The 24,175-nt window shown below is 40.6% G+C and overlaps 1 protein-coding gene across 2 annotated transcripts in view; it reads right to left on the bottom strand.

Moving 5' to 3' along the window:
- Nucleotides 1–21,773, bottom strand: part of AKAP13 (A-kinase anchoring protein 13) — a 391,580-nt gene extending 369,807 nt beyond the window's left edge. The window contains exon 1 of one of the 2 annotated variants that reach the window (XM_023727887.1): nucleotides 21,572–21,773. The gene's annotated coding sequence lies outside the window, so the exon portion shown is untranslated. The remainder of the gene's footprint in view (nucleotides 1–21,571) is intronic. The other variant, XM_023727889.1, reaches the window with a different exon arrangement.
- Nucleotides 21,774–24,175: the final 2,402 nt, after the last annotated feature.

Raw genomic sequence — 24,175 nt, 5'->3', positions numbered from 1 at the left:
TCTTTATTCTCAACCCGTTAAACCCACTGCCGTCAAGTCGATTCTGACTCATAGTGACCCTACAGGACAGAGTAGAACCGCCCCACAGGGTTTCCAAGGAACAGCTAGTGGATTTGAACTGCCGACCTTTCAGTGAGCAGCCAGGCTATTAACTACTGTGCCACCAGGGCTCCTTATTCTCAACAGGATACATTTTATTAATAGTTTAATAATTTATCTCATTATACATATATACATCCATACACAGAAAGAGAGAGAGAGAATTGTGTCACAAATTCACTCATCTGTCCACCCATCCAAATACTTCCTGAGCAACTCCCTACTATGCAACACACACAATGCCAGCCAGGTGCTGGGGATACAGCAATGGACAAGGCAGATACAAATCTGCCCACAAGAATTTTATAATCTAGGGGAAATACAGACATTGGGTACTATCTTATCCTCAGCTATTCAGTGAGCAATCTGACAAAGGAATCCTACTGAATTAACTGGGAGGGAGAAAACGCAAACTGGGCAAAGACAATATGGAAAAATGAGAGAGATGACTGAAAACAGTACAACACAAGATCCTTAACCTAAACAGGAAAAACAATCATTCATCCTAGTTGCTGGCATATTATCTTAGGGAAAAAAGCTGTTTATTTCTGTAGCTTATGATGCTACTATACCAAATAGATGTTTGCAAAAGAAAATCTATATCCTATCTAATTTATATACATAGCTTATCATGGCGAAAATATCTCCTTTTTTAAAAATATAAACAAATGGTACCATCAGACATCCTTTAAAATAAAATAGCTTTAAACATTTAACTAAAAATATCTATTTACGATCATATACATGTATAGGTATTATTCAAGGTACAACATTCCTTCTAGGTTACCATAAATCTTAGTGGAAAAACAGAAAGGATGAAAAGTTTAAACCTGGGTATATTGAGTGCTGTTACAAAAAAGTTCAACAGCCAACTGATCTCACTTTTAAGTTTTCAGATTTCAAGAAGGAAAGGGAAGGGGGAAAAAAAGAGAAAGACTTGAAAAACAGCCCTATTTGACAGAGGGAAAAAGTTCAGGGTCATCCTTAAATGGCCCCATTAAAATGAACAGATTCCCATTCATGCTACAAATTTAATTAAGTATACATGCCAAGTTTTCAGAATTCTCCTTTCTGCCATCACATACTAAGGTTTCTCGGGCAAGGTCATATAAAGATTCATGAATAGGTCTCTCTGAATGACAACGATGAAGCAATGATGAAAAGGAACTTGCATGTCCTGTCTTAGGAAATCACCTAGACACAGTATTTATCAAATGGCTCTATTTATTGCTCTGTATTAGGAAAAGAAAGATGTTTAGAGTATAGCAGTCTGGTTGCAACAATAGTAAGAAAATAAATTAACTGTTCCAACCAAAGGAGGAAGGAAGAAGTTACTGCAACTTTGAAGAATCCTCACAGATGTGAAAACATCCTCTACCTCATTTCATGTCCAAGAGCCTAAGTTTATCTCCTCCTCCTGTCACCCCTTCAGGACTCAATGAAAGGCAAGTCATTAACAAATATTACTTTACATAACAAAAGAACTCACCCAAAAAACCAAACCCACCGCAGTCTGTCTGTCTGAGTTGATTCTGACTCATAGTGACCCTAATAGGGCAAGAGAAAAGTAGTAAGTAACCTGCTCAAGGTCACATAGCTAGTTAGTGACAGAAACACAGCTGAACCAGGACTAGTGTCTCCTTCTAAGCCTTCCTCCAACTATACAATCTTGCCAATTAAAAGTCATTTTCTTGGGGAAGAGGGAGGTAAGGAGGTGGAATCAGGTGACAAGCGGTAGTCAGGAAACTGCAGCAAACTATACACTTACAGACTTCCTATCTCCTAAGGCAGGAGTGGGAGACCTGGTGGCATAGTGGTTAAAGAGTTTGGCTGCTAACCAAAATGTTGGCAGTTCGAATCCACCAGCCGTTCCTTGGAAAACCTATGGTGCAATTCTACTCTGTCCTATAGGGTCCATATAAGTCAGAATCGACTTCATGGCAACGGGTTTGGTCTTTTTTTTTTAAGCCAGCAGTGAAAAATAAAAGAATTTTCTCAGAAATTAGTATGTGTAACTGCTCTGTTCATTTGCCAGGGTCTCTGCTCCAATCATCTCCTGCCCCTAAGAACTGTCATAGGAATGAATTAAGGACAATTAACATTTAAGGGAACACCAGAGAGAAAGTTCTATTAGAGTCCATCCAATGACCCAGGTCTTTCCCCAACCATCCCGCTCCTGTGTCTTTCAGTCCATAAAATTCTATGCCCTTGCCATTAAGCAGAAGATGTATACTCCCGCGCCCGCCCCCCCGCAAAAAAAAATGCTTCATGAGAGCTAAAGTGGGCAGAAAGCTAAGGGACTGTGGAAAGATGTTTAATACTGTACGTTACACACCTCCATCTTTCGCACTGAAGACCTACTCCTTCCTCTAACACTTTTGTACTGCTAAAATGAACCTAAAAAACTGGTTTTTCAACTTCAAATATAGGTTAAACATGAACTAACTGAATGTTTGTAAAACACTTTGAAGATGTGAAAGAGTGTGTAAATGTTAATTATTAATGTCGGTCCACAAAGCTCCTGTATTTGAAGGAAAATACAATTCTAGTGGCAAGCTTCTGCTACTTTCAAGACACAAACATGGAAGCCTAGCAAGTTTTTAAGAATTCCAGGAAAACTTTAAAAGCAGACCGCAATAATTTTCTATTTACAACAAGAACCAGCTGGAATTTAAACTGGGTACTTTGGATATAATTATGTCAGAGTAAAAAAATGATTTATGGCATATATAATAAAATTACAGTATGTTTACAGTCACAAAGTCCTGGATGAAAACTGTAGTTTCTAGACCTGAGACAAGCTCTTGTCATTCTTTGCTAAAACTCTTCAATTAATTCCTATCATACTTAAAAGCCTATTTTATCTGGCCTCTACCTACATATACAAATTTATCTCTTATAGTTCTCCTTTCTCACCCCATTCCAGTCACACTAGCCTCCCTGCTCATACTCTCACCTCAGGACCTTCTACTTGGAACATACTTCCCCTGAACCTTCATGTAGCTAAAACCCTTGCCGTTGAGTTGATTCCGACTCATGGCAACCCTACAGGACAGAGGAGAACTGCCCCACAGGGTTTCCAAAGACCAGCTAGTGGTTTTGAACTGCCGACCTTTTGGTATGCAGCCGAGCTCTTAATCACTGTGCCACAAGGACTCTAGCTCCCTTCAATTCCTTCAGATCTCTGCTCAAACCTCACCTCCTCAGAAATGCCTTGTCTGACCAACCCTCCATCCCAATCTAAGATACTCCGCTAATACTCTCTAACTTCTTTCTCCTACTTCATATTCTTCCTAGAATTATCACCACTGGACATCACCTAATTGCTTGTCTACTTGCTTGTTTTCTGCTTCCCTCACTAGAATGTCAGTTCCTTGATGACAAGAACTACATTGTATGTCACTGAATCTCCATCACCTAGAACAGTGCCTGACACACGGAAGGCACTCAGACACTTGTTGAATAAAGAATAAGCAATACTACAAGGTGTATCATATGCCGATTTTACAGGAGAGAAAATGAATTTCAGAGACAATTTAATTTAAGCCACATAGTGAATGAGTAGCGAAATGCATCTGAAAAAGATAAAAGAGCCAGTACTCTACCCACTGAATTACCATATCTTGAGCCTTAGAAATAAATTATACATATGTGCTAACTAAACTACTGAAAAAAAAATTCTAATGAAAATACCCTACCACAAGTGATCTTTCTACAATGAAAGCTGTGAGAGCCAGAACTTGATGGGACTGTCTTGTTTTCCTGGGTCTCACAAGTTTTCCACCTTTGACAGGGTGCAGTCTTACAACTTTTAGATTGTTTGTTTTAGTGGAAAGTATTTGAGTTTTCCTTCTCTAATTTCCACCATACACAGGTTCCAGCTTTTGCAGGTTTTACTGTATTTCTACTCATCACCACAGCATTTCACTTCCTTGATTAATCTCTTCAACTGCGAGATATCTACTTTTTTGTATCCCCTCACAATATAAAGGCTGAGCTACATTCAGTAGATATTTAACAAATGCTTCTTAGATATTTATACTCCCCCAAAATTGGAAAATCATATAACTTTTCAGCACTACCAATAAGGTATACTCTTTCAAGAGACTTCAGCATCCAATCATGATGGAGTATCTGAAACCGGACTTATCATGCCACCCACCATCATCTGCTAGAAAAATGGAAAAAACATATGAGGAAACATCTTTTAGACACTGGAAAACAGACAGCACAGAACTGCAATCCCTACAAGAAGGGAAACAAATGAGATAACCCCTACAACTGCACCAGCTTTGGCTTAGAGGCACATTGTGGATCACGACGTAACAGGGGGTGAGGGGGATACCAGGCAGACCACAGCAGTCTTGTCAAGTTGACAAGACAGACATAAGAGTTTGGAAAGGCTGAGGAGCCTAAAAATTGCAGAGTACCAGAGAGGAGAGAGTTGCATGAAAAAGGAGCTCAAGAATCAGCCGAGAGGCCTCACTTGACTCTAATATTGGATAGTAAGCCATACCTGTATATTGTAAAAATGTATGAGGCAGGGCAAAGAATGACCCAGGAACTGTAAGCTAAATGATCCTTAGAGCTCACACAGAGCTGGGAGACATTCATGTTCTCACCAGTCAGAGTAGGGAGTCCTCTCTGGATGTCTGACTCTTGGATGGAAACTACAGAGGCTTTATTCCTTAGTAGCAGGGTGAAACAAGCCCTAGATTAAAAGCTATTCTAGCCCAATCCTAAAAAAGTTTAAAAACAAGCTTCAAAAGAATCAAGTAAGTAACTTAACAGCCTGCCAAAATAAAGTCCAATACTCTTTAAAGCAGTGATCCTCAATCAAGGACAAATTTGCCCCCCAGGGGACATTTGTCATTAGCTGTCATTACTAGGGATCGTGCTACTGACATCCAGTGGATAGACGACAAGGATGCTGGTAACATTCTAAGGCACACAGGACAGCCCACCACAACACAGAATTATCTGGTCCAAAACGTCAATAGTGCTGAGGCTGAAAACCCTGCTTTAAAGGAATACAATAAAATCCTGCAATCAGCAACTTCAAATTCACCATTTCCAGAATCCAGTAAGAAATAACTAAACATGCAAAGAAGGAAGAAAATGTGACCTATGAAGAAAGAAAAATCAGTCAACAGAAACTGACTCAGAAATGAAATACATAAAGGAATTAACAAAGACTAACAACTATTATGAATATTATAAACATGATTTAAAATTTTTTTAAATAAACATAACTAGATGGGAAATGGAAAAAATAAAAAAGATTCAGTAGCAAAATGAATCCAATGATACATAAAAAGAATATACATCATGACCAACTGAGGACTACCACAAGAATGCAAGGCTAGTTCAATATTCAAAAATCAATCAATATAATTCATACCAACAGACTAAAAAAGAAAAACCATACAATTATTTCAATAGCTACAGAAAAACTCTTTGACAACATTCAATATCCACTCATGATAAAAACTCTCAGCAAACTAGAAACAGGAGAGAACCTCAACTTTATAAGGACAACTACAAAAAAGAAACCTACAGCTAACATCATATTAATGATAAAAGACTAAAAGATCCCCCCTACACTGGTAACAAAGAAAGGATATCTGCTCTCAAAATTCCTATTCAACATCATAGTAGACGTACTACCTGGTGCACTAAAGCAAAACAAAAACAAAAAGTAAAAGCATACGAATGAGAAGGGAAAAAATAAAACTGTCCTTATTTGCCAATAACACTAGTGTCTATGTAAACAATCCCAAAGAGTCTATAAAATGGCTTCTAAAACTAAAAATAAAATTAGCATGGTTGTAGTGTACAAGATCAGCAAACAAAGTCTATGATATTTACATATACTAGCAATAATCAATTGGAAATTGAAATTTTAAAAGTATAATTTACAACACCAGCAGAAGACATGAAATACTTACATATAAATATTATAAATACATGTAAAATCTAATTGCTGAAAACTATAAAACACTAATGAAAAAATAAAAGACCTAAATAAACAGATATACCATGTTCATGGTTTACAAGTCTCAGTATTTAGATTCAACACAACGCCAATCAAAATCCCAGCAAGACTTTTATAGATATTAATAAGCAGATTCTAAAACGAATATGGAAAGACAAAAGCAACTAGAATACTCAAAAATAATTTTGGAAAAAAAACTCACATTACATTTGTTACCTATTATCTACTTCAAGACTTATTATGAAGCTACAATAATAAAAAAGTGTGGTAACGGAATAATGAAAGACACAGATTAATGGAACAGAGTACAGAAATAGACCCACACATATATGATCAACTGACTTTCAATAAAAGTGAAAAGGTACATCAATGGAGAATGGATAGTCTTTTCAAACAAATGTTGCTGAACAACTGGACACCCATATCAAAAAAAAAAAAAAAAAACTTCAATCCATGACTAACACCATTTAGAAAAATTAATTGAAAATGGATCATAAATCTAAACGTAAAACTTAGAACTATAAAGCTTCTAAAGGAAAATATAAGAGTCCTTGCACACTTAACTGATGTGAAGATTTCTTATATGTTAAACTGAAAGCACAATCCATTAACAAAAAAACACAATAAACTGGACATCATTAAAACTAACAACTTCTGCTCTTCGAAAGCCATCATTAAGAGAAAAGAAGAAAAGCCACAGACTAGGGGAAAATACTTGCAAATAATGTATCTGTAAATGCTTTGATGCTAGAATACACATAGAACTCTCAAAACTTAATAACTTAATTTAAAAATGGGCAAAAAACATTGAACAGACACAGCACCAAAGAATGACAAATAATCCCATAAAAAGATGCTTTAACATCAGATTGAAAAAACAGGCCAAAGACACAGGGAAAGACCAGTCAAAGGACTAAGGGACCACAGTTACCACCGCCTCCACCAGACTGAGTCCAGTACTATCAGATGGTACCCAGCTACCACCACCTACCGCTCTGACAGGGATCACAATAGAGGGTCCAGACAGAGCTGGAGAAAAATGTAGAACAAAATGCAAACTCACAGAAGAAGACCAGACTTACCGGTCTGACAGAAACTGGAGAAATCCCAAGAGTATGGCCCCCAGACACCCTTTTAACTCTACTGAAGTCACTCCTGGTTCACCCTTCAGCCAAATATTAGACAGGCCCATAAAACAAACAATAACACGTGTAGTTCAACTATCTACATGAGGCTAAATGGACACACCAGCCCAAAAGCAAAGACGAGAAGGCAAGGAGACAGTGAAACTGGGCAAATGGAAACTGGAAACCTGAGGTCAAGAAGGGGAGTGTTGACACATCATGGGGTTGGCAACCAATGTCACAAAACAATATGTGTATTGTTTAATGAGAAACTAATCTGCTCCATAAACTTTCACCTAAACCACAATTTAAAAAACAAGAGAGACAGAGACTAAAGAGACATAACAATGTACGATGTGAATCTTCCTTTTACTCTAGTTCAAAATTTTTAAATATCAACTATAAAAGATATTTAGGAGACAAACAGGGAAAGCTGAATATGCATAAATATTATAAAACTATTGTTAATCTTCTAAGGCATGATAATTGCATTCATTTATTTAAAGCAGAAGTCTGCAAACATTTTCTATAGAAGGCCAGATAATAAATGTTTTAGGCTTTATGAAACATGTGATCTTTGTTGTAACTATTCTACTCTGCCATCATGTGCCAAAACAGTCAGAGATAATATGTAACCATATGAGAATAGCCGTGTTCAAAAAAAACCTTTATCTGCAGTAGAGGCGGGGCCAAGATGGCAGAGCAGTCAGACACTTCCGGTGGTCCCTCTTACAACAAAGACTTTAAAAAAACAGCAAATTGATTATATATGACAACCTAGGAACCCTGAACATCAAAGGCAAGGTTGAGGAATCAGACTGAGTGGCAGGCAGAGGGAGAGACGGTTCAGAAGCAGTGAGGAGCTGACAGAGCTGACCCAGTGGGAGCCAGCACCCTGCGGGCCGGATTGGCTGGCATGAGCGTTAAGGCAGGCACTGGCGCTCGGGACCCATTTTCCACGTCAGGAGAGATCTAGCAGCCGAGACTCTGCTCAGGCCTCCAGAGCCAGCGAAAAGCGGCGTTCAATTGGCAAAAGATAAGCGCATGTGTTTAACCTACCGTGCATATCAAAAAATACCCTATTTGGGAAAAACACTCTTTCTCATTTACCTGCTCCCTTCCCACTCTGCACCAAGTCCCAGGCCAGCCTTCAGTGAGTGCCACATCCTGTAGGCCAGAGGTAGGACCCATTAGGCGCACTGAGCCATTCTCCCAAACTTGGAGAGAAAACAAATAAACAAACAGGAATAAATAATCTGCCAGCTCCCCTAAGCGGAAAAGTCAGTGCAGGCACAGCTCCTTTGCCTACACACAGGCATAAGGTGTCCATGGACTTTGCATGCCTTTCACCTCTGCATAGACATGTGTGGGCCCATTTCAAGAGCTTAGGCCCTCATTAGCACAGTAAGACAGGGTATATACTTGAAGTCTAACTTCACAGTATCAGCTATATGGTGGAGTGGCAGGTTTGTGAAATTTGATACCCCTCTACCCATTAAGCAGGGTCCTTATCTACCCACATCAGCAGCCTAAGGACTGGTGACTCCACCCACGCCACCCATCCACCTGTGACATGGGTCTAAGAATAAGTGGTGCCTACCAGGCCTTACAGCCAACAGCACGGGGTGCCCACAGTCCAGCAGCGAAACCCAACCATCTACGCACTCTAGGGAACAGGGACACGCTTTCCTCCCATAAACTCAGGGACAGCCATCAGCACCCTGCCTTGCTCAGCTCATGACCCCTACTGTAGCCAGATACCTGTGCCTACAACAATCACCTCTGTCCATCTAGGACTGTAGGTGAGAGCCTGCAACACACACTTGGTGACCAACTATCTGGACACCTAAGCCGAATCCATACAAGAAAAGTAAATGGACTCTTGGGCTGACATACCTAGTAAGAGATCTCACCACCTGGTGACAGGACATTAGAGCTTCAAAGCCATCAATAATCAAACTAACTCACGTGAGCAGCCTATTTAGGCATATCAAAACAAAACAAGAAGATAGAACACAGTAAGCAAACATTAAATAAACATAATAACTTACTGATGGCTTGGAAACAACAGTCAATATCAAATCACATAAAGAAGCAGACCATGATGGCTTCAGCAAGCTCCCAAAACAAAGAATCAAGAAATATTCCGGAGGAAGAGAACTTCTTGGCATTACCGGAGGTAAAATACAAAAGATTAATACCCAGAACTCTTCAAAAGATCAAGAAGGAGATCAGTCAAAACGCAGAACAAGCCAAGGAACACACAAACAAAGCAACAGAGGAACTTAAGAAGATTACAGAAGAGCACAATGACAAATTTAACAGGCTTCAAGAATCCATAGAGACACAGCAAACAGAAATCCAAAACATTAACAATAAAATTTCAGAATTGGACAACTCAATAGAAAGTCATAGGAGCAGAATTGAGGCAACAGACGTCAGAATTAGTGAGACTGAAAATAAAGCACTTGACACCAACTTATTTGAGGAAAAAGCAGATGAAACACTTTTAAAAAATGAAGAAGCCTTAAGAATTACGTGGGACTCTATCAAACGGAATAACCTACAAGTGACTGGAGTACCAGAACGGGGGGGGATAACAGAAAACATAGAGAGAATTGCTGAAGATTTGTTGGCAGAAAACTTCCCTGATGTTGTCAAAGATGAAACGGTATCTATCCAAGATGCTCATCGAACCCCACAAAGGCAGACCCCAAAAGAAAGACACCAAGACATCAGACTTGCCAAAAACAAAGATAAACAGAAAATTTGAAGAGCAGTTAGGGATAAACAAAAAGTCATCTACAAAGGAGAGTCAATCAGAATAAGCTCGGACTACTGAACAGAAACCATGCAGACAACAAGGTAATGGGATGACATATATAAAGCCTTGAAGGAAAAAAAACTGCCAGCCAAGAATTATATATCCAGCAAAACTGTCTCTCAAATTTGATGGCAAAATTATGGCATTTCCAGATAAACAGAAATTTAGGGAATTTGCAAAAACCAAACCAAAATTACAAGAAATACTAAATGGAGTCCTTTGGTTAGAAAAATCAATAACATCAGGTAACAACCCAAGACTAGAACACAGGACAGAGCAACCAAGTATCAACCCAGATAGGGAAGTCACAAACATAAATCAAAGCTAAAATACTGAAAATAGGGAAACAGATGTCAATATGTGAAAGATGACATTAAAAACAAAAAAGAGGGACTAAAAAATGTAGTCACAGATCTTTCCTATGGAGAAGAAGTCAAGGCAATATAAAGAAATAAAAGATAGGTTTAAACTTAGAAAAACAGAGGTAAGTATTAAGGTAACCGCAAAGGAAACTAACAATCCTACACATCAAAATAAAAAACAAGAAAAGTATAAAGACTCAGCAAACACAAAATCAACAACAATGAAAAAGATGAAAAGAAAATACATAAAGAAAAACGACTCAGCACAGAAAATTAAGTGGAACAAACAAACTGTCAACAACACACACAAAAAAGACCTCAAAATGACAGCACTAAACTCATACCTATCTATAATTACACTGAATGTAAACGGATTAAATGCACCAACAAAGAGATAGAGAGTGGCAGAACGGATTAAAAAAACATGATCCGTCTATATGCTGCCTACAAGAGACACATCTTAGACTTAAAGACATAAACAAACTAAAACTCAAAGGATGAAAAAAAAATATATCAAGCAAACAACCCTCAAAAAATAGCAGGAGTGGCAATATTAATCTCTGACAAATCAGACTTTAAAGTAAAATCCACCACAAAGGATAAGGAAAGACACTGTAGGATGACGAAAGGGTCAGTACACCAGGAGGACATAACCATAGTAAATAGTTACACACCCAACAACAAGGCTCCAAAATATATAAAACAAATTCTAACAGCATTGAAAAAAGAGATAGACAGTTCCACAATAACAGTAGGAGACTTCAATACGCTACTTTCGGTGAAGGACAGAACATCCAGAAACAAGCTCAATAAAGACACGGAGGAGCTAAATGCCAAAATCAACAACTTGACCTTATAGACACATTCAGAACACTCCACCCAACAGCAAACAAGTATACTTTCTTTTCCAATGCACATGCAACATGTTCCAGAATAGACCACATATTAGGCCATAAAGCAAGCCTTAACAGAATCCAAAGCATTAAAATATTACAAAGCATCTTTTCTGACCATAAAGCCATAAAAGTAGAAATCAACAACATAAAAAGCAAGGAAAAAAAACAAACACATGAAAACTGAACAACACCTTGCTCAAAAACTACTGGGTAACAGAAGAAATTAAGGAGAGAATAAAGAAATTCACTGAATCAAATGAGAATGAAAACCTATCCTACCAGAACCTTTGGACACAGCAAAAGCAGCACTCACAGGTCAATTTATAGCAACAAATACATACATCCAAAAAGAAGAAAGGGCCAACATCAAAACATTAACCCTACAACTGGAACAAACAGAAAGAGAGCATCAGAAGCAGCCCTTAGGCACCAGAAGAAAGCAAATAATAAAAATGAGAGCTGAATTAAATGAAATAGAAAAACAACTGAAAGAGTTAACAAGACCAAAAGCTGGTTCTTTGAAAAGATCAACCGAATTGATAAACCACTGGCCAAACTGACAAAAGAAAAACAGGAGAGGAAGCAGATAACCTGTACAAGAAATGAGAAGCATGAGCCTCCAGGAACAACTGCCTCCTTTGCCATGAGCAGAACTGGATGGTGCCCAGCTACCATTATTGAACATTTTGATCAAAGACTCCACAGAAGAATCCTGATAAAAAAAAAATGCAAACAGAATTTCAAATTCTCATGAAATCTTGTCTTTCTGGAGCCATGGAGGCTGGATAAACCCTTGATACTATTGCCCTGAGATAACCTTTAAACCTTAGACTAAAAATATCCCCTAAAGTATTATTAAAACCTAACAATAGTTTAGCTTAACTAATAAAGAATGTCTGCCTTGAGCACTGTGCTCTTTTAAAATCTATCTATATGGGATCAAACTGACAATAGCAACTCAAAAGATTAGATAGGAAACTAAGGGTGCAATGACATTATGTTAATGGGGGAGGAACAACCCAGAAAATGAGGGTGAGAATGGTTGCACAAAGTGAAGAATGTTATCAGTGTCACTTAATTGTACATGTAGAAATTGATGAATTAGTGTATGTTCTGCTATGTATATTCTCAACAACACCAAAAATAAAATAATTTTAAAAAACGAAGAAAAAGAAATGAGAAGGGTGATATCACAACAGACCCAACTGAAATGAAAAGACTCAAACAGAATACTATGAAAAACTGTACTCTAACAAATTTGAAAACATACAGGAAATGGACAAATTTCTAGAAACACACTACCTACCAAAACTAACACAAACAGAGGTAGAACAACTAAATAAACCCATAACAAAAGAAGAGATTGAAAACTCCCAACAAAAAAAAAAAAAAAAGCCCTGGCCCTGTCAGTTTCACTGGAGAATTCTACCAAACTTTCAGAGAAGAGTTAACACCACTACTACTAAAGGTTTTTCAGAGCATAGAAAAGAATGGAATACTCTCAAACTCATTCAATGAAGCCAGCATAACCCTGATACCAAAACCAGGTGAAGACACCACAAAAAAAGAAAATTACAGACCAATATCCCTCATGAACACTGACGCAAAAATCCTCAACAAAATTCTAGCCCACAGAATTCAACAACATATCAAAAAAATAATTCACCAGGACCAAGCAGGATTCATACCAGATATGCAGGGATGGTTCAACATTAGAAAAACAATCAATGTAATACATAGCATAAATAAAACAAAAGACAAGCACCACATGATCTTATCAACCAATTAGGAAAAGGCATTTGACAAAGTCCAACACCCATTCATGATAAAAACTCTCAGCAAAACAGGAATAGAAAAGAAATTCAACAACATAATAAAGGGCATTTATACAAAGCAATAGCCAACATCATCCTGAATTCCCTTTGAGAACGGGAACCAGACAAGGATGCCCTTTATCACCACTCTTATTCAACATTGTGCTGGAGGTCCTAGCCAGAGCAATTAGGCTAGAAAAAGAAATAAAGGGCATCCAAGTTGGTAGGGAAGAGGTCAAAGTATCTCTATTTGCAGATGATATGATCTTATACACAGAAAACCCCAAAGAAATCTACAAGAAAACTATGGAACTAACAGAAGATTTCAGCAAAGTATCAGGATACAAGATAAGCATAGAAAAATCAGCTGGATTCCTCTACACCAACAAAGAGAACTTCCAAGAGGAAACGACCAAATCAATACCATTTACAACAGCCTCCAAGGAGACAAAATACTTAGGACTAAATCTCACGAGAGATGTAAAAGACCTATGCAAAGAAAGCTACAAGACATTACTGCAAGAAAACAAAAGAGACCTGCATAAGTGGAAAAACATACCTTGCTTGTGGATAGGAAGACTCAACATTGTGAAAATGTCTATTCTACCCAAAGCAATCTACAGATACAATGCAATCCCAATCCAAATTTCAATGGCATTTTTTAATGAGACAGAGGAAAATCTCCAACTTCATATGGAAAGGGAAGAGGTCCCAGATAAGTAAAGCATTACTGAAGAAGAAGAACAATGTGGGAGGCCTCACACTACTTATTTTAGAACCTATTATACCACCTCGGTAGTCAAAAAAGCCTGGTACTGGTACAACAATAGATACTTAGACCAATGCAACAGAATTGAGAATCCAGATGTAAATTCATCCACCTATGAGCAGCTGATATTTGACAAAGGCCCAAAGTCCATTCATTGGGGAAAAGACAGTCTCTCTAACAAAATGGTGATGGCATGGATATCCATCTGGTTAGTAGCCGCAGCACTTAATCACTACGCCACCAGGGTTTCCACTAACTAGACAGAAGATAAGAATTATCTTAGGTGAAGGGAAGGACAAGACACAATACAGGGAGAGTCAGCACAATTGGACTAAACCAAAAGCTAAGAAGTTTCCTGAATACAACCAAACCCTTCGAGGGACAGAATAGCAGGGGCTGGGGACCATGTTTTCAGGGGACATCTAGGTCAACTGACATAAGAAACTTTATTAAGAAAATGTTCTGCATCCTACTTTGGTGAGTGGCGTCTGGAGTCTTAAAAACTAGCAGGCGGCCATCTAAAATACATCACTTGGTCCTAACCCATCTGGAGCAAAGGAGAATGAAGAACTCCAAAGACACAAGGAAAATATTAGCCCAAGAGACAGAAAGGGCCACATAAACCAGAGACTCCATCAGCCTGAGATCAGAAGAACTAGATGGCACCCGGCTACCACCAATGACCGCCCTGACAGGGAACACAACAGAGTCCCTGACAGAGCAGGAGAAAAGTGGGGTGCAGAACTCAAATCCTAGTAAAAAGATCAGACTTAATGGTTTGACTGGGACTAAAGGGACCCCAGGAGTCTTGGCCCCCATACTCTCCATTAGCCCAAAACTGAAACCATTCCCGAAGCCAATTCTTCAGACAAAGATTAGACTGGACTATAGGGCATAAAATGATACTCGTGAAGAGACTGCTTCCTAGCTCAAGTAGATACATGAGACTAAACGAGCAGCTCCTGTCTGGAGGCGACATGAGAAGGCAAAAAGGGACAGGAGCTGGTTGAATGGACACGGGAAATCCGGGGTGGAAAGGAGGAGTGTGCTGTCACATTACAGGGAGAGCATCTAGGGTCACATAGCAATGTGTGTATAAATTTTTGTATTAGAAACTGACTTGAACTGTAAACTTTAACTTTTAAAGCACAATCTAAAAAAAAAAAAACTTTATTTGCAAAAATAGGCAGCTGATTAGATTTGGCCCATGGGCTATAGTCTGATGTCCCTCTAGTGTAGACAAAAGGAGCCCTGGTGGCGCAGTTGGTTAAGTGCTCAGCTGCTAACCAAAAGGTAGGTGGTTCAAACCCACCAACATCTCCACGGGAGAAAGATGTGACAGTCTGATTCCATAAAGATTACAGCCTTGGAAACCCTACGGGTTAGTTCTACCCTGTCCTATAGGGTCACTATGAGTCGTAATGAACTCGGTAGCAACGGGTTTTTATTTGTTTGTTTGTTATTAATGTAGACAAGACAAAACTGAACTATTGTGACAGAAAGCAGCATAGTGGTTACCTAGGGTGAGGTAGGCAACAGGGTGAGGGTTGAGGGGATTGCATAGAAAGGGGCACGAGGAAAGTTTATAGAATGATGGAAATGTTCTATATCCTGATTGTGGTGTTAGTTACATGTGTGAATACATCTGTCAAAACTCATCAAACTTAAATGGGTGTTTTTTATCATATATCAATAATATCTTAATAAACTTAATTTGTTTTAAAACTGCATTCTTTCAAAGATGTGAAAAGCATGGCCTTTGGAGCCAGAATATTCTAAGTTCAAATTTCAGCACCACAGCTTACTAGCTATGTGACCACTGCAAGTCATTTTTTCAGTTTCCTCATCCTAAAAGGGGTTAATAATTCCTGTTTTGCTTTCTAGAGCCATGGAGGCTGGATGAACCCCTGAAACTACTGCTCTGAGATCATCTTTAAACTTCAAACCAAGTATATCCCCTGAAGTCTTCTTAAAACCAAACTACAGTTTAGCTTAACTGGCAAAAAATTTTTGCCTTGAGTATTATGATCTTTTAAGAAGATCTATATGAAATCAAAGTGACAACAGCAACTTGAAAAATTAGATAGGAAACTTAGTGGGCAGTGAGTTTATGTTATGTTAATGGGGGAGGAACAATTCAGAAAAGGAGGGTGAGAATGGTTGCACAACTGGAAAAGTGTCATCAATGTCACTGAACTGTACATGTAGAAACTGTTGAATTGGTGTATATTTTGCTGTGTATATCCTCAACAATAACTACTGAATAAATAAGAATTAAAGAAATGTAGGTAAGACACATAGTACAGCATATGGTACAGAAGAGGCACACTTCCTGATTTCAGTAAACCAATTTTAAGGAAAAAAAAATTTTTTAAGCAAGAAAATAATAGTAGGTAAAGAGCAGGCAACTACCCTAGCCTCTTTTGTACTCTTTTGAAATAATCTGACATTCTTTGTTCACTGTCTACAGTGGTTCTACCTGACTTCAAGCTTTGGCATCTAATGTCAGGTCTATGATTCCACAGAAACTTGGGTCTAACAGCATGCACTGTTAGCTGAAATCTGTTTAGAGTTTAGAAAAATATTTCATGACAAACATGCTGTAAAAATATGAGAAGACCCAAAAGTAGAAAGAAAAATACCAGTTTTCCCAAGCAAAGAGAATGGCAACAGAAATGGTACACTATTTTAAATACCTTTTATAACGAAAAACCAATAAAGTTAGTTGGATGTTTTCCCCCTTGGGACTAAAATTTGAATTTTATCCAAACCAGGAGTCAACTAGTAAAAATAATTATACCACCACACGGCATGTGTATGTATAGTACTTTATGTCACGTGTTTCTCACAAAAGTAGTATGCAGTAAATAGGATAAGATTAATATTAAATTTGTTTTTATTTTATAAGCAAGGGATTAAGTCTGCAAAAGATGAAGTGGCTTGCTCAAGGTCACAGAGCCAACAAATTATAAAGTTAGGATGGAAAGTCAGACCTTGTAGCTCCATATCAAGTGTTTTTAATAGAGATCATCATCAGAGAAACATCCTAGATTCTGTGACATTCTTTATCTAACTCCTCCAGGTGCTTTTCCCCAACTTGACATCTTTAGTAAAAATGACTATTTAATTACAGTGTGGCCCCTGATGGTGCAATGGTTAAGCACTCAGCTGCTAACCAAAAAGTTGGTGGTTTGAACCCACCCCGTGCTCTGCAGGAGAAAGACCTGGTGATCTGCTCCCATAAAGATTACCGCCTAGAAAACCCTATAGGGCAGTTCTACTCTGTCACTTGAGGTCGCTATGAGTCGAAAATTGACTTAACGGCACATAACAACATAATTCCTAACCATTTAGGAATAACTGGGCATTCTGGGTGGTGAAGGCTATTGCTAGGGCCAAAAATGTGCTTATGATATGATCAGAAGTGAAAATTCAAAAAGTACTGATTTCCAATAGAAGAGCCTACAGGGTGACATAAATGGTAAATCGTTTACATCTTTTCCTTCTCCCCACCCCAATACACTCACACAAACACACATTGACACATGCTTTCCTAAGGCTCTGAACATAGCTGTGAAGAGAGAGGTAAAAGGGGAAAGCACACCACTGCCCCACACAAAGATTCAGACAATCACAGTATCTCACAGTATAATGCCTGTTTGTCCTGCCTCCCAGCAAGGACAGACAAATATGGGTTACCTATTCATCATGTTTGGTAAAAGAGAGGCCAATGAAAAATGAGGGAAACCCTCAATGACATGGATTGACACAATAGCCACAACAGTGGACTCAAACATAACAACGATCATGAAGGTGGCCCAGAAGCAGGCAATGTTTCATTCTCTTAAACTTCCTTTCACTAACACCTTTCTCCTCTCTCCTTATGTATACTGTAGGACAGTGTGACAGGGCAGGCAGTGCCACTTCCAAAGGGATGCCTGTCCCTCGCTAGTAATAACCAAGTCTATTCAGGTGTATTTAAATGTTAACTTTAAAAGAAGGGGATGACAAAAGTCCAACTTTGCACATCTAGCTTTGTCAGGGATGTATTTACCCTCAATCAACGAGTTTGATCAAATAGTTTTTAAAGGTTTACTATAATCCTTCAGTGTTAATTCCTTACCCTGATTTTATAAGAAAACTAATGAAAAAACGGGATTCAATGTACAGAAATGCTCTTTACAGGTAAACTTTCTAGAATGTATCTATTTCATTAGCATTTTTAAGTATTCTAACCTGAACTGGTATAAACTGATTTAAATCACTGCTTCCTTCCATAGATGGTGGCACCTTTAAGTGTTATCTTTAAGAGGAAGTGAGTGGTTTGCTCAAGTCTCTGAACTATACTAAAACTGTTAACACCCAGTTCAGTTCTACCTTAAATTTGAGAAATGTAGTCATAATCCGTATTTATTATTTTTCAAGACTAAGGTACAATAAAAAAGGACAGCTGGAATTGACTACCTCAGATATACTATTACATGTATTGAAAACAATCCTTATCTCACCAATTCCTAAACACTTTAAACACACAGAGTTCTGCCCTATCAAGCCACTCTGCAAGTCTCACTCAAGACTAGCAGGTGACTGAGAAGATAAAATCACTATCATATTACCGAATTTTGGTTCAACTGGCATCTTTAAAAAAAAAAATCACATTTGGATCAAGAATCTCAATTCTGATGAAGATATGAAAGAAACAGCTAAACCACTATATTCAGAAGTATCAGACTTTTAAGAACGCTTTTTTAAGTCATGTAAAAATGTATCAAAATTACTACCATTACAACTAGCAAATCAAAAACCCATTGCCATCAAGCTGATTCCGACTCACAGTGACCCTATCCAAGTAATACATATATACATACCTGTTGCCCACAGAGTCAATTCCACCTCAGGGCAACACCATGTGTTGCAGAGTAGAACTGTGCTCCACAGGGTTTTTTATGGCTGTGATCTTTTCGGAAGCAGACTGCCAGGCCTTCCTTCCAAGGTGCCTCTAAGTGGGTTCAAACTGCCAACCTTTTGGTTAGCAGTCAAGCAGTTTGCTTCACCCAGGGACTCAGCACCTACCAAATGCTGAGTACTGTACTAAGTACCTCACATAGTTTCATTTATTCCTAAGAATACTGCAAGTATGTTACTGAAGCTCTGAGAAGTTAAGAGACATACTGAAGGTGACACACAACCAGTCAATGGAAGTGTGGGGATTTGAACTCAAATCTACCTAGCTCCAAAGAGTGTGCTTTCTTCTCAGTTGTTCCACCTCCCATTTCACAATGGAGAACTGGGCAGAGATGTGAACGGATTTGTCCAGCGGTCTTAATAATTTCACCAAAAAAGGAAAAAAATTCTAAATCGGGATCACCTTTTGAAATCAACAGTGCCCTATTTAAACCCCACTTCTTTCCAAGAAATAATCAATGGATAAAAAAGAAAGTCTAGAAATCCTTTTAAGGTAAACCAAATTTCATCACAGATCAGCTTGTGAACTGACACTATGGACAAGTCCCCAGGGTTAGTGGCTCTCTCCTGTGTGCACTTACAGCACACCATGTACCACCACTAGCTCGTAAAAAGCGCCTCACCCAATTCACACGCATACTCAACGCTAGCACTGTTAGACTCCTTTTGGCAAAAAGGATACAAAGCTTTTTAAATAAAAAAGCCCTCAAGGAGTTAACAGACCAGAGGAGTCCATTTATACTTACATGCACAGTTATCATTTAGTCAGGGAAACAAATGAAGTGTGAGAAATCCCAAAGCAAAAGTGTAACATGCTATCAGAGCCCAGACGAGGGAAGCAACTGGCGTACTTGTCACCTTGTGTTGTAAGTAGTGTTTGTTTACATTATGTCCCTCCCTGACAACCCTTTCCAACCTGTCCATGCATGATCCCACGCCTCCACACACACGAACACACAAGAACACACACAACCATAAGAGCAGAAATTGTGACTCGTAAAAGTGACCTTGTTGTAGTTTAAACGTACAACACTAATGACATAAGGGAATTTTTCTTGGCTTCGTCAGGTGAAGACTGGCTTCTCAAAGCAAAACGAGGCCAACCACACCAGAAAAACCCAAGACCACTTCTCCATATTTATCATGAGAAATCAAACTGCCTACGGTATTTCTCAAATTTTCTTTTTAACTTAGCAGATGGTAAAGCCAAGGATACAACAACTGAAATTAACACACTCTGGTCATTTTCTTCCACTCCGAATTTGACAGGCATTTAAGCTAATTCCATCTGGGGCATTAAAACGGAATTATTTTTATAAGTCAAATGAGCAGAATTCAGTGGAATTCGTGCACCCAAAACTTAACAACAATGCAATCTGCAAATCCCCAAAAGACCACGGAGTACAGTAACACTGATTTATCTCAACTGATCATTACTCCTTTACAAACTTGCAAAATATGACCTTTTAAGAACTGCAGCATTTGTTCTGATCTGGCCAATCCAACAGTTTAGAAAAACTGAATAAGCTTCTTCTTCTGCAAATAAAGGGGGGGTGGCATACAGCTTTTCACTTTACTTATAAATGCCTAAGGCAATAAACTCTCACTCTAAGGAGTACAAAAGCTGAAAATGAACACTAAAATATTACTCAATCTAACTTCCATTGTGAATTCCTGAGTTCACAGTAAGATCTAGAAACTTAAATGTAATGGAATTATTTTGTTATAATTACTTCCAAAAAAAAAAAACCCTGCCTATTCTTTTATCTGATAAAAAAAAGTTTGAGAGCTTTCCTATTATTTTTCAACTCCTCACAAACTGGAAGGCTTTGCCAAAAAAAAAAACAAAACAAAGTGCCAGTGAGCCACATTTACATAACAAAATTGTTTTGTTTGGTCTCAAAGTAGGGCTGCGCTTGAACCCGGTGGCAAGTTGAGCCCGTTGCACGGTTCCAGAGCGCGCTGGGACCCCACGCGCCCCTCCTGCAGCCGTCGCGGATGCGCCCGGGTCTGGCCGAACGCGCCGAGAGGGCTCCCTCCACTCACCCCCCACGAACCGGCGCAGCGCGAGGAGCGAGCGCGGCCCGACGTGTTTACTACCGGTGCGGCCCCAGAAAGCCGCTGCCCTCGCGCCCGGAACACTTGTTCGCGGCGTCGCTTAAGACCCCGAGGTGGCCCGGCCTCCATCGAACCGGCGCGATCCACAGAGTGACCGCACGGGTCCCGGGAAGTTCTCTGGCTCCCCGCCCCTAGAAGAGGGGAAAGTGGCCCCCGGCGGCGCCGGCGAAGAATGCCCGGGGGCTCGAGGCTCAGGCCTTGCGGGGCCCAGGGGCGCCTGAGGGGGTATCAGCGACCGTGCCGTGCGGCCGCGCCCCCTACTCTGGGAGTGGCAACGGCCCCGAAGTTGGGCTGCGGGGGTGAGGAGGCGCGCCTCTGGCCGGGAGCAGACAATGCAGGAGTGCAGGGGCTGCGCAGGCAGTAGAGGGGCTGCCCAGGAAGGAGGGGTCCGCGGGGCCGGGCCGCTCCCCGCACCGCCCATTCATCCCACCAGCCGGTCGCCGCGCGCCCCTTCCTCCGCCCCCGCAGTCCCCGGGCCCCCGCCCCTCCTCCCACCCCCCGCCCAGAGCGGCGGCCGCAGGGGGAGGGGCCCTCGCTCCTCGCCCCCGACCACTCCTCACATCACAAAAGTTCCCCCAACTCGACCAACTAAGTTGCGCTCTCACCGTGCGGCGCCCGGGGCTCCCCCGAGGGCCGAGAGGGAGCAGCTCCCCACCTTCGCCGCGGAGAAAGACAATAGGTGGCTGCTCCCCCGGCGGCGGCGGCTGAATCGGCGGCAGCCGAGGCGAGGAGAGGGCAAGGCGGTCTCGGCGGAGCCCAGGCGATTCACCACGACTCCTCCGGCTCAGGGACGGCCCTGCACACAGTCCCAGCCCGCCGGCGCATGCGCCACAAGCCGCTCGGGAATGGGCGGAGACCTGGGAAGGACGGTAACGCCTACAAGCCCTCCTGGGCCCTGGGTGAGCGCGGAACCAAAGGCCCCAACTGTGATTACACGGCGGAGCTGCCCATCAAACTCGGTGGAACCAATAGGAAGGCAGCTGGGCGGTGCGCTGAGGTTGCTAAGGAAGACTGAGATTGACCCCTGCTGCTGCGCGGCGGCAAAGTGATCAAAGTGGTGAGGCTGGCAGAGGCTGACTGGGAAATGCCCACCCACCCCATCCCTGAAAAATCTCTCCGCCCTATCTCCGGAAACCGCGCTTCCTCTGTGTGCTGGGTGCTTACCTGAGCTGTAGCGGTTAGCACCCATACTGAAATGATTTACGCTTCAACCCTCCCTCCCACTTGAAATCAGGAAGTGCGGTTCAGTCTTCTATGTGTCCAGTGCTTAGGACAGTCATTGCTAGGTATTCAGGAAGGGTTATCTGGAGGGATGGACGAATGGCTGGACGGACGGTGGTGCCATAGTATCACAATTGTGACTGAACTTTTGGCAACTCCATCACCACAACATCATACAGTCTTCGAGTTTGAAAGGACCGGAGAAACCATCTGGTGCTTTTGAAAAACAAACTACGATCGGGGTACCAGTGGTAGTCTAGGAGAAAATTTGGTACACGAAGAAACTTCTTTATTTTAATAGGTATGTGTTTATTTTGATGTACTTTTTTTGGGGGGGTGGATATGCAGAGCACGTTAAACCATTATTTCAGTGATGTTTCTTCTTAGGTAGGAACCGTAGTGGCACAATGGTTAAGGGCTTGGTTGCGAACCAAGAGGTTGGCGGTTTGAACCCACCAGCAGCTCCGCTCTTGGATAAAAAGCCCAGGCAATCTGCTCCCGTAAAGATTGCAGCCTAGGAAACCCTATGGGGCAGTTCTACTCTGCCCTATAGGGTCGCTGCGAGTCGGAATCGCCTCAGCAGCACATAACATTTCTTAGGTCAAGGGGCCCAAAACCAAACCCATTTCTTTCGAGTCGATAGATTTTCTTGGTTCACCCTCACAGAGTGATAAAAACAAGGCCAAACATCCCCAGTCTCCTTTACCGATTCTTCATGTGGAACTGTTTCTAAACCACCTCATCATGCTGCCCACCCTCCTCCACACACTAACTTGTCCTCGTAAATATATAAAAGGTGGCACAGAAAGGATACACCTAGATCCTAGTCCTGACTGTGCCACAAAGGAGCCGATCTCCTCCTCCTCACAGAACCCTAGTCTCCAATACAGTAAGGGGTCTGTCCTAGAAAATTGCTTGGACACTAAATTTTGATAATCGCAAGGCCTTCTCTTAGAGTCTGGCTGGTCTGATTCCGAGGTGGCAGCAGCAGATGGTTACCATGTCATCTTTCTAGTGACTGCTGACAACACCATTCCCTGCTTCCCTGCCCCACCCCAGCAGGATTGACAGCTTTCCACTAGGCTATAGAAAGGGTTGTGAGCCCAGCTCTTTTCAAAGTTTACTATGCCTACAGAACACCTGGGAGATTTTGTTAAATGTGAATTCTGTCTCAGTAGGTCTGGGGTGAGCTCTGGGATTCTGCATTTCTAACAAGCTCACGGGATACTAATGCTGCTGCTATGAGACCCCATTTTGAGAAGCAAAAGTGTACTCTACATTTCCCAGACCGCTGAGCCCTCTGTCCCTTTTTGGGAAGTCTAAATAGTTATCTGCATGACTGGCATTTTCTCATCATTCAGGCCTCAGCTTAAAGGTCTTCCTCAGAGAAACCTTCCTTGACCATCCTATAAAAAGGAACGTACTCAATGAAGTTTGGATATATGTCGCAGCATGAATAACCATTGAAAACATCGTGCTGAGCAAAATAAGTCAGTTGCAAAATACAAATAGTGTATGATTTGTATGTACGTATACAAATACTGTATGCTCTCATTTATATGAAATAAGCAAAAAAAAAAAAAAAAACTGTTACTGTCGAGTCAAATTCCGACTCATAGTATACCTATACGACCGGGTAGAACTGCCACATAGGGTCTCCAAGGCTGTAAATCTTTACAGAAGCAGACTGCTACATCTTTCTCCCATGGAAGCAAATATATAGAAACCAAAAATTATTAGTGGTTACCAGGAATGGGAAGGAGGGGGAAAGAGGGAATTTTTTGCTTGGGGGGCAGTAAGTTTATGTTAATGGTGATAGAATAATTTGGAAAAGGGTAGTGAGATTGGTTATACAACTTGAAGAATGTAATCAATGCCACTGAATTATACTCGTAGAAATTGTTGCATTGGTATATGTTTGGTTGTGCATATTGTCACCACAATAAAAAAGAAGAAAAAAAAAGTAGCCCACTCATACCTAATTCCTC

Source organism: Trichechus manatus, unplaced genomic scaffold, assembly GCF_000243295.1.
Source record: "Trichechus manatus latirostris isolate Lorelei unplaced genomic scaffold, TriManLat1.0 scaffold00019, whole genome shotgun sequence".
NCBI lineage: Eukaryota > Metazoa > Chordata > Mammalia > Sirenia > Trichechidae > Trichechus > Trichechus manatus.
The sequence above is the reverse complement of the archived record's forward strand: the minus strand, read 5'-3'. Positions and strand labels throughout refer to the sequence as shown.